The sequence below is a fragment of the Urocitellus parryii genome, chromosome 7 (assembly GCF_045843805.1).
Source record: "Urocitellus parryii isolate mUroPar1 chromosome 7, mUroPar1.hap1, whole genome shotgun sequence".
In the NCBI taxonomy this organism is placed as follows: Eukaryota; Metazoa; Chordata; class Mammalia; order Rodentia; family Sciuridae; genus Urocitellus; species Urocitellus parryii.
Window position 1 is genome coordinate 28,448,928 of NC_135537.1, and position 8,722 is coordinate 28,457,649.

At 41.5% G+C, this 8,722-nt stretch overlaps 1 pseudogene; it reads right to left on the bottom strand.

Annotated features, from left to right (window-relative positions):
• Window positions 1-1,721: 1,721 nt before the first annotated feature.
• Window positions 1,722-4,628, bottom strand: LOC113179823 (nonsense-mediated mRNA decay factor SMG5 pseudogene; annotated as a pseudogene).
• Between the last annotated feature and the right edge of the window lie 4,094 nt (window positions 4,629-8,722).

Consider the following 8,722-nt stretch of genomic DNA (forward strand, 5'->3'; position numbering starts at 1 on the left):
TCTATTTCAAGGAATTAATTCAGATACAAAAAATTTTATTACATAATTGTTAATAATCTAATACTAAAATATTTAAAAGAAAAATGAATACTTAAGTAAACAATGATAGGAAGCAACAATTAAAGGAGGCAAGGAAGATCATGCAACAATATTAGAAGTTTTTGTAACTTAAATAAAGTAGGCTCAGAAGATGTTTATTGAATATAATTACAAATAGAAAAAAAACATGTATGCAGCAGAAACATGACAGGGTATAAATAAAACAACAAAAGCTATAACGTCAGGAGAGAAACGAGAAACCACATTTGGGCTTTTAAATTTTTAGTTTGTCAAAATTTTCTAAAATATATAATAAAATGCTGGAAGGAGGAGAGAAAAATTGAGACAGGGAAGTGACAGGAAGTTTAACTGAAACACAGAGGCTCAGTTTAGGACAACTGAGAAAAACCATGAGAACCCAGGAGTGCACAATGAGCTAAGCATGGGATTTCTCAGCACGTGAGGGCAGCAGCTGGATTGAGGCTGTGAGAAGCCAACAATGTTGCGGAGGGCCTCAAAAACCTGGGATCCTGACAGAGTATTAAGTTTGGCCTTAAAATGTGATGATTATCAGTGAAGAACACTGGAGATTATCAGAGGGGAAGATGTTGATTTTTATCCTTTCAACACATTTCTGTGAGATCAAGTTGTGGGTATTTTTTTTTAATAGAGAAAATTTTTTTAATATTTATTTTTCAGTTTTCAGTGGACACAACATCTTTATTTTATTTTTATGTGGTGCTGAGGATCGAACCCAGCGCCCCGTGCATGCCAGGCAAGCGCGTTACCGCTTGGGCCACATCCCCAGCCCAAGTTGTGGGTTTTAATTTCATGTATTATTGACAGGAATATACGTCCACATTTCACTAATTGTAGGAAGTTTTTCCTTGTAATATGTACCAAGTAGGAAGTTGAAGAGATGTACCAAAAGATATCTGAGAGCCAGGAAGGAAAAAAAAAAAACACGAGACAAATTTCATGGTAACCAAAGTTGAAAATTTTGAGCGGATACAGGAATAAATGCCAATGTAGTGCCATGAAATATCTATTCCCAGGTTAACAAAAGTAGAACTGAATCTGCCAGTCCTTGAAGGTCTTCCTATTATGTTCAGAGGAACATAAAAGCAAAAATCATTACTATAGCAATATGGACAACTGACCCAGTTCTACCCAAAAGTGAAAATCTAAACCAAACATAGAATAAGGAAGCCATGACCAGAAATTGCAATAAAATCCTTCACCACAGTCATGAATTTTAGTTTTATATTTATTGAGTTTTCAGAGATGACAGAGGCCTACCTACAATCGAAGGCACAGTTCCATCATAAAAACAACATTAAAAGTTCCAAGTCACAATACAAAGCTAAGCAAATTAGAACATTCACAGAGCTAAGTGTGCTCTTGGGAGCAAGTCCTGAAGCTGCTGCTTTACCCTAAGAACACTAAGCGCTGAGGCAATCTTGATATTTTCAGAAAGAGAACATGGTATCAAGCCCAGATGACAAAAAAAACAGAAATAAGAAGGCCTCCGGAAGCTGGTAAACTAAACCTCTAACTAGGGGTAGACACAGATATCCACTCACACAATATCTACCTTAACATTAGGTGCTTACAGGAGAGAAACACATGGAATTATGATCCATAAATGCTGAAGGAGGAGGAAGGAGAGAGAGATGGCCATGTCAGCTGATAGCCTTCCACTCTCTGTAGAAGTGCAAGATGTTCTTGATTTCCACACCCGCTTCGGTTGCTGTCCCCAGCACCAGCTGCAGGGGGTACGAGAAATTCCTCGGGTTGTCCAAACAGATGCCAGTGATGATAGTCACCATGCTGCTGGGATCAGGTGTCCCTGGCCTGGATGAATCCAGCAGACTTTTGCAGAAGTCGAGAATATTAAAGAGGTCCCAGGCATCAGAATCTGGCCTGATCATCCTGGGCCTCAACAACCTCTCAGACACAAAGGACTGGCACAGAATGTTCTGGTTCCCTCTCTTCAGCTCACCTTCTAGGAAGGTGATGGCTGCCAAGACCTTTCGATCTTCCCTTCTCAGGACATACAGTGTGTCAACCACAATTTTTGGTATGATGAGGAAAAACTGACCACTTGTGGCAAGCTGCTGGATAACTGGAAGATGCTCACACAGGGCCCTGGGATCAGGAAATAGGTAAGAGGTCAAAGCTGACCGAGTCTGGGGGCCCCTGAGGGTCTTCTCCAGAAGCACCACTTCACGCTGAAGCCAGAGCTGGACTATGTCTTTGGAAAACCTGATCCTGGAAGTTCTCTCAGGAAGCTGCCGAGATGGATTTTCTGATCCTCCAGGTGTACTGCTCACAAACACACCCAACTTAGAGTCGAACCTCAGGAACTGTCCTGGGAGTCTGGTTGCAAAGTGGCCAAAACTTCTCAGGAAACAGATGCGCAGGGCAGCTTCATCCTGGTTACTGAGTGGAGGTGGGTCCTTCTTGAATCCCACTGTCTCCAGGGAAGCCTGCATTGGACAGAGCTGAAACAGGGCAATGTCCTCAGGGAGATGCAGGAATCTGGAGGTGTGTGGGCCTGTACAGCTCTGCATCAAATCATGGAGATGGTGGGACAGGCCCAGGTCTGGTTGCTGAAGGTCACCCACCGAGGGCAGCAGGTTCAGCAGCACACACAGGTGGTCCCACAGGCTAAGAGAACTCCGCCAATAGGAGGCAAGGAGGTCATGGTTGGTGCAGAGCCAGCCCAGGATCACCTTGATGGTGGGAAGCAGTCCCTCTGCAGAGAGAACCTTAAATTTCTTTTGAATGGTCTGGAGACTTGTGTAAGACTGGTCAAGGGAGGCACTCTGCCCCACATCTGAACCAGTGTGCCTCTCAGTCTCAGGAAAGCTGCTCATATCCTCCTCAAAGCCAGAGCTACTTCCAGAGGCAGGGCTTAGCTCAGACTGAAGCTTCAGGGCACTGCGACTAAAGGCAGGGGCCAGGTGCAAGCCATGTCCTCCTGGCAGCTTAGCAGGCCTAGTTGTTTTCAGGAGGCAGAGGAGACTACTGGGAGTTTCATGCCTGGGACTGGCAGTCTTGTATCTGGATATGGTCTCGCTTTCCTGCACTGCTTCTGAGTACAGGGATCCATTCCCTCCTTCATCCGAATGAGAAGTTTCACTGTCTGTTTCAGAGTGGACCTGTGAACTCAAGGAGGTGCTTTCCTCATCTTCTGTCTCATCAGAGTCACAGCAGGAATGAAAACCAGCCTCAGAGCCGTAACCCTCACTACAAGCACATGACCACGGATGGCTTTTCTGGGATCTTCTGTGGTGGGGCCCCAGGGTTGGAAAGTCTGGTTGACCCTTCCCAGGCTCTTTTTCCTGGTTTCCAGCCCTGGGGGCAGCCAGGTCTGGAGTCAGCTTCCCTTTCTGGAGTTCAGCTTGGATCCGTGCATTGACATGTTGAATTAGATGAGAGAAGAGGGTCAGGGTGAAGATGACAGCTGGCTTGTGCTGCTTTGAGCCTGTTTTCCTCAGGCCATGCACATTCATGAGGCAAAGTACCACCATTTGGAAGATGAGGAGGTCCGGGAGAAACAGATAGCCTTTGGGGGGCTTCCCCTGTGTGGAAACCTGGCACGGGTTAGGTGGACTCAGCCGATAAGACAGACAGAGACGAAAGTCTTCCAGAACCAACTGGCACAGCGCTATCAACCTGGCCACTCTGAATTTCTTCTGAGGCTGCAGGAGGCTCTGAAGATAGAGGAAGCTAACCAGCAGCCTCTTGTTATCCCAACACTGCCTCTGGCTTCGAGATAGTCTCTTTCCCTGGTACCTCTTCAGACTGCTGTACCTCTTCCCTGCATGGTCATAGAGCTGTTTGAGGTTCCAAGCTGCCCCTTTAAAAGGTACTTCTGAGTGGAGACAGCACTGATAGAAGTATGTGGCTTCAACATTATAGTACTTGCTCCCCATGAGAGCTCCCAGCTGGTTGAAGGGCATTCCCATACATGGGGCCACTGACAGGGCTCTGTAATAGCATCTCTCTGCCAAGTCCTTAGTGGCCAGGTCTAGGAACTCATTCTGATATCGGAACAAGTCTCCCAAATAGAGCAGGCAGCGATGGCAGGCCATTTGAGCCCAGGTGACCTCTTCCTCTGACATGGGTCCTACCTTCTTATAGCCAATCAAGTGGATTGCACTGTGAGGCCAATCTATACAGCTCTGTAACCTCAGTTCATAGTGACCCTGGAGGAACAGGAAGAGATGTTCATAGAATTTAAGGCCACCTTTCAGGTGAGCTTGCAAGGGGCCTTCCCAGTGTTTAAAAGTGTGTGTGAGTTTTCTGTTGTCCTTCATTAGCAGCATGACAACATCAGAGTACATTTTCCTCCATAACAGCTCTTCTGCCTTTCTGCCATAAGCCACTGGGTATAAGAACATGAGTTTAATGCAAGCTTGCTGAACTATATCTCTGAGGGCCAGGATGTGCGGTTTGAATACCTCTTTGTGGGCATTTCCCTTTTGAAGGAAAAGGTCAAGTTGCTGAGCTGCCAAGCACACCTCCTGGTAGAGGAGTTTGGCCTTCGGGGCTTCTGCCTGGCTTCTCTCCATGGGGCTGGACTCTTCCAATGATGCTGATGTATGCCTCTGAGAAAAGACAAAAACTCCCTATTAGTGCTCACCCACAAAGACCAAAAATAATAACAAAGAGGACAACAGAGTGCATATACATATGCCTAACTGTTAGATGCAGCAGGAAAACCCTGATCATCCTTCAGATCTCTATTTAAGCATAATTTCTTCTAGGAAGCCAATTTTAATTAACCAAGTTAGAATAAATGCCTCCCTTCACACTTCATTTGACCTCCTTTGGTATTCTGGAGACAACACCTTGGAAATTCCTCTTCATTTTGTTTCTCTTATGATAGTGTACTTATTATAATTACCCATTATTCTTTCTCCCAGACCAGAAGGCAAAGTTTTTTCCTGGCATGATCTGAGCCAGGTCACAATTGTGTCAAAGTTTCTAAAAATGCATGGTTCAAGTGGATGCCCAGTAAATAACAGGAATTTGATAAAAGGTATTCCATATGTCCAGTTCCTTAGATATAGTTTTCAATTCCATGGTCCAAAAGACCTCCATTGTGCTATTTAAGATACTTATCTAAAAGTGAAATAAAATTTTATGCCATTTCTACTGACTGATACAAAAATGAAAAATAAACTCTCAAAACAAAATTTAAATGTAATCAAGGGTATGAGTTCCTTAGAAAATTCAATCTAGAATACAGTTAATATATCAAAATAATGTGTTGGTGCAAAAAAATACATAAAATCCCAGCTGGGCATGGAGCCCTATAATCCCAGCAGTTTGGGAGCCTGGGGCAGGATCATTGCAAGTTCAAGACCAGCCTCAGCAACTTAGCAAGGCCCTAAGCAACTTAGTAAGACTCTAAAATAATTTTTAAAAAGGGGGTCGGACCTGGGGATGTGACTAAGTGGTTAAGCATCTCTGGATTCAATACCCAGTACCAAATTTGGTATTGGGTAATTTATTTATATTTATAAAATCCCTTCCTCCTAAGTGGAATTTGCTTTAACTTTCAGGATGGATGGAGAAGAGAAGTACACACTTTATAATGTAAGTAGAATCCATACAAAAGAAAACACAACGAGTAAGCATATATTAAAAGAAAAGCAAATTAATGGGATTATTGGTAATTCAGTGGTAGAACATATGCTTAGCAAGCAGTAGACCCTGAGTTTAATACCTAGCTCAAACAAAACAAAACAAAAAAATAGACACAAAAACAAGTCAAACCAACCTTGAAGTAACAATTTAATCATCAAAGTATTAAAATATCTTTAAATTAGAATAGCCAATGCTCAAAGCCTTTGTAAAACTTTCATAAACTTGCATAGTTGGCAGCATTAAAAGTTTAACATTTTTTCTTTCATTTAAAAAGACATTTATGTTCTCTGACCCAGCAACCCTATTCACAGGAATGATTTCTAAGGAAATACACTTAATAAAAGCCAAACCTACATGAATAAGAGGTCCATTCCAAACGTATTTCTAATAAAAGAAAGGAAGAACAAAAAAAAACGTAAGGAAATGGAAATTAACCTATCTTATGATGAATTAATTGATCTTATGCCTGTATATATAATAAAAAAAATCATTAAATCCATAAGTGTAATAATTACATAAACTTATAGAAATAACAATGACTTGAAAAAGAATAGAATAAAAACAATATATCCACTGAAAAATATTATATTCAAAAAATAACAATAACATAAAAAAATTAAAATACATATACTATGGTGTGAGGGGGAAGGGAAAAAAAGAGAGAGAGAAAAGTGTCACAGTAGTTTGGGTAGAGAGAGGTGATAGGAGGGAGGGGAGGAGAGGGGAGGGGGGGATAGGGAGGGCAGCAGAATACAACTGACACTAGTATTGCTGTATGTATACACATGGCTGTATAACCAATGTGATCCTGCAATCTGTACACGTGGAAAAATGAGAATTCATACCCTATTTGAATCAATGTATGATATGTCAAGATCATTGTATTGTCTTGAGCAACTAATAAAAAAAATTAAAAGACATTGCTGGGATAACAGCTGCTTGTTTTCTGGAAGGTCCTTTATAGTGCAGTCTTTCTAATACAACTTCTTGGCTATTATAATTTATAAGTCTTTATCACTGACATGAAAGCAAAAATTGTAACTACACATATATTATAAAGTTTTGATTCAGGAACTAGAATACATAACCTTGAATGTCAAATAAACAAGACTCTTGAATACATGCAGTACCTATATAGTATTAATAGAGCTAGGGCAGCAGACAGTACCTGTGATCTGTGACTAGATACGCAAATTTAAGAAGAGAGAGAGATGTGGAAGAGTAAGAGGAAAGAATTGGGGCCCGAGAACAAGGAAAGCAACCAGAACACAGAAATTGAACCAATAGTGGCAAAGCCTTTGAAAGCTCCAAAAACACACAGAGGACTTCCCTGAATGGTAAATAAATGGTTTTTCTGGAGTTTGTCAGTTCTGAGGAAGAGGAAAAGCTACCAAATAGATATCTGCAGAAGATAGACCTAGGATAGATTAAAACCACACACAAGCACACATTTTTTCTAAAAGACAATTTAGTTTCCTTTCAAGTCTAAGGGTCTGATGCTAGACGTTACAAGATAGAGAAAAAACATTGAGCTGGACTGGACGGGGTGGTGCATGCTTGTAATCCCATCAGCTCTGGATGCTGCGACAGGAGGATCATGAGTTCAAAGCCAGCCTTGGCAAAGGCAAGGCACTAAGCAACTCAGTGAGACCCTGTCTCTAAATAAAATACAAAATAGGGCTGGCGGTGTGGTTGGTTACCCTCCTAGTACCCCTCAAAAAAATTTAAACCCCCAAATCTATTACAATATTTGAGGAGAGATGGATTCCATCTGAAAGCCAAAGAGGAATAAGAAGTGACTGAATCATTTCTGAGCCTCTTCTCCCTTCCCTGCTCCTCTAACTACACTATTGACTCTAGGTGACTATGTTCCTCTGCAGCCCTTTCTAGGCAGCTGTGTAAAACCTGTTTGCCAAGATCAAAGGCATGGATGCACCCAGGTTCAAACTGGGTCGGTAAGAAGCATGGGGCCTCCCTCCCTCCCTCACCCCATCCCCATCGCCATCTCTAATCCAGGGATTGGATATTACAACAACTTTGTAATCTCATAAACCTGAACTGGGATGAAACATGAATATAAATACACTCATGTTACAGCAAATGTATGGACACAAATATGCTATAAAGAAAACCAGTTCTAAGATGCCTTCAAGACATTAAGTCTGTGAGAACCGCAAAGAAGCCTTAGATAAAATAATTCACTCACAAATGACAAAATGAAGAAAAGTTTTCTAAATATAATCTTACTTCTCATTTAATTTGGGAAATCATCCTCCATTGAACATGTCCAGAGGAAGTAGAAAATTGCTTACCTTGAATTTAATTGCTTAGTTTAAAAAGAAAAATCAAAAGATATTTATGAATATTTATTATTTCTCTACTAACTTCTCAAACAACAAAAAGCCATGAATTTGGGTCTCTGCACTCCATGATCTCCTAGTCTACGTGGCATATGAAATATCTAGTGTTCTATACGTTGAGGCATAAATCTATGGAGTTAAAATATAATTTATTCACAAATATTTCCAAACTGAGCAATTCCTGAGAATGGCTGATTCTCTCTGAACAGACATAAATATGACCTGGCACCCTGCCCCATTTCACTCTAATACTAATAATTAGTTCCACTAACTTCCAGGATCTGTTAGCGGATCTAACATCCAGGACCTCTTTCCTCTTTTGCAGGCATTAGGATAAACTTCCCGGCCACCTTGCTGATACAAGGCAACTCTGAACAGTTGTCCCTCATGAAGCCACAGAACAATCACAAGCAACTCTCTGAAGCTTGATGTTCCCTGACAAAGCCTCTGAAAGCCCAGAATCTTGATTATAAAAGGAGTAAAATTAATTAAATCCCTTTATTGAGATGAATCCAAAGAAGATTCTTTATACCCCACCTTTAAACACCAATAAGCTGTGGCCCCCAGAGTTTGTTGCTGCTCAGCCTCTGGTTCCCCAACTTTGAATCGCACTCTCAAAGCCTCTATTACCTTATCTAGGCACCTGGACTGACTCTGCATAA